The following is a 3251-nucleotide window of genomic DNA, read 5'->3' as shown; positions in this document are numbered from 1 at the left end:
AGAGGCCAACTTCAATGCAATTAGTGTGTTCTTTGGTCATGGATGCTTGTGTCGTTGATTGTGCTCTTGTGACTTGATAAGATTGGCAAGTCAAACTTTGGTAGGCTTGATGCGTGTAGAAGTGGCTTAATTAGTGATTAGAGTGTAATTAGAGTTATTCTTGCCATGGCTAATCTCTACTTACATTGGAGAAGCATTCTCTTGAATCCTCTTATTCATTGTCTCCAATGACGCTCTCACACGTCATTGTATGTGCAAGTAAATAAAGCTAATTTTTGAGTTATGAATACTCCAAACCTTCAAATTTCACTAATTTCATACTAACCCTTACTAACTTTACTTCATTTCCATGCTAGTTTTGACTAATTCTTAATACTCTGCTCATCTCTAACATGACCTAGGGCTATGACTAGGCTTTAGTCCCTTAGTCAATTTTTTATAACCATCTCATTATGGAAGAAATAAAAAATGCAAAAATGAACAAATGAATTAAAAAGTTGTCCAAAAAGAGTAGCACAAATGCATGAAAATGAAATTTTTATGTCCAATAAGCATCTCATTATGGAAGAAATAACAAATGCAAAAAATGAACAAATGAATTAAAAAAGTTTCCAAAAAGAGTAGCATAAATGCTACTCGACACATGAAAATGAAATTTTTATGTTATCTAAGTTTCTTTGTTAGGACTAGTGCCATATTGGCACTTGGATCACAAGGAGAACCACCTTGGCTTGCCTGGTCAATGACCTAAACCAATTCCCTGTGTTGATAGGGGTTAGTCGTCACCTTGGTAGGCTTGTAGACTTTTGGAACACCTCCTTAAGGGTTCAAGGAGCCAAGAGTCGTAGCTTGACTTGCCTTAGGGTGTTTTCCTTGTGATGTGCCTTACTTTTGTCTATGAAATGCTAAAACCAATCTTCCATGAGCTTCAAAAAGCTAAGTGAGAGTCTACTAACAGATAAGGATCTCATTTAAGATATTTATGAAGAGAAAAATGTTATGCAAAGTGGCATCACAACAATCCATAATTAAGTTATAGCATGGGGAAGATAAGATATAAGATTATTAGCCTTGGTGATGAGTGTGTTCACTTCTAAGATACACTTTAGGATTTTTCAGCACGTCATTTAGACTTTGAATCTATTTATTTGTGGCAAGTACTCGCTTGGGAACAATAAGTTGATGAGGTTAGGAGGAATCTAATGTCTTAAGACTATGGTTGAGGATAAGAGTTGAACCATGGAAAAGTTAGAGAAACTTTTGGTTAAGTTTTAGAAAAGGAAGAGTGTATTTAGGAGAGGAAGGATGTTTTCAGAAAGCAAGAGTGTTTTTAGGAAAGGAAGAGGGATGTTTTAAGAAAGGAAGAATGTTTTTAGGAAAGGAAGAGTATTTTTAGGAAAGGAAGAGGGGTAAAACAAGATTAGAGCTTCCCTTTCCTATTTTCCTCAAAATAGATAAGCTTCCTTCTAAAAATAGAGCCTTCTAAAATCACACATTGAGAATTGCATGTGCAAAAACAATATCCAATTGCGAATGCATGCAAATTCATCTTCTTCTTTTTTCCTATTTTAGCATTTTCTTTTGCCCTTGAGAGCCTATATAAAGGGCCCCCTTCCCTCAGTCTCAAACAAACATAGAGGCTCTTGAAAGCAAAAGCTCTCTTGCCTTGACGTTGGAAGTATCTTCTTTGCACGCACAAAAAGTTTTGGAGGATATATCACAACAATAAAATCCCATTGAAATACCTAGAATCTATAAACAACGCCATTTTCCTCACATTGAACAGGAGTGATCACCATTCTCAAAGTCCTATATGTGATATGAGACTTATTCTTAACTAGTAAGTAGACTTGTGAAAAGTACCCAAATGATCGGGTCCACCCATCCATAGACATAGTTTCATTTGACTACTAGGTTTCCAATTTCCACACCACACTCACCCATTTGTCCTATTTTCTAAATTACTACCACATTGTTTTACATGTACAAACAGGGTTCTTTTGTTATAATTTTAAGGACAAAGAGAGAACTGATGGCCTCGACTTATTATTTGCTAGATGTGGAATCATTTTGCTAACCACAAGCTAGTAGCGAGAGAGAGAGAGAGAGAGAGAGAGAGAGAGAGAGAGAGAGAGAGAGAGAGAGAGTTTGTGTTTGTACATGGCTAGAGGTATTGATTTTAGAGAGAGAGGGAGATGGATTAAGTACTCTTTCAAACCATAGTCTTTGTGGTTGTATATTCACAGCATTTTTATCGATTGTTTGATTTTTAAAAATTAATCATTTATTAGTGTTTTATTAAAACTACACATTTATTTTTAAATAAAACAATTTTTTGTCATTATTCATTTGAATAAATGCTACCTAGCAATCAATTGACTTCCATGGCTTCATGTCAAATGAGGATCAAGAAAATTAGAATTGTGTTTGAGAAATATTCAATGAAAGGCAAGAAAAATGTGATGGTGAGAAGAGAGTACTCATGAAAATGGCACTAGAAACTTAAAACTGTATTCTAAGTATGATATGGCCTATGCTCATTTGGAGCACAAGGAAGTGCTTAAAAAGTAGATAATGGTGCCAACAAAAGAATCAGCAAGTAAAAAAGCCCGATTGATACGACATTTGTGGTGCAACACACATGTCCAAGATCATGATATTGCCACAAGGCTCGACTGAGGCAAAAGCAACAAAAGTTCAAAGTTCCCATAAATTTCATTAAGCAATTCCCACTAATCAGTTCATTCACATACTTGACACAATGCATCACAAATGGTAGATGCATGTAGATGAATGCACATACTCAAAGAAAAATACCTTGAACAAACAGAGATAGACCATGGGAAAACATGGCTACTAGTGAAAATAAAGACATGGATGTAGGCAAACAAGTACAGACAGACATAGGGATGCTAAGTAGACATGGCCTTGAGGACAGAGGTCACCAGAGACCACTGTGTGCCCTTGAGGATGGATTTGGATGAGCAAGGATACGAGAACAGAGGTAGCCACAGACAACTACGTAGCCTTGAGAATGGATTTGAATAAACTAATACAGAGGGACTTAGGCATTCAAATAGATAGAGACCACTATGTGGCCATGAGGATGTCTCGACATGTATAGGGAAAGGCAAATAGAGGTATACATGGACCACTGCACAACCTTGAGGATAGCTTTGAATAAACAAAGATAGAGGTACATAGCCATTCAAGTAGTAGACATGGACCACTGCATGACCTCTTCACTGGCC

Source organism: Adiantum capillus-veneris, chromosome 11 (genome assembly GCF_014529385.1).
Source record: "Adiantum capillus-veneris isolate H3 chromosome 11, ASM1452938v2, whole genome shotgun sequence".
In the NCBI taxonomy this organism is placed as follows: domain Eukaryota; kingdom Viridiplantae; phylum Streptophyta; class Polypodiopsida; order Polypodiales; family Pteridaceae; genus Adiantum; species Adiantum capillus-veneris.
Note: the sequence above shows the minus strand (reverse complement) of the source record.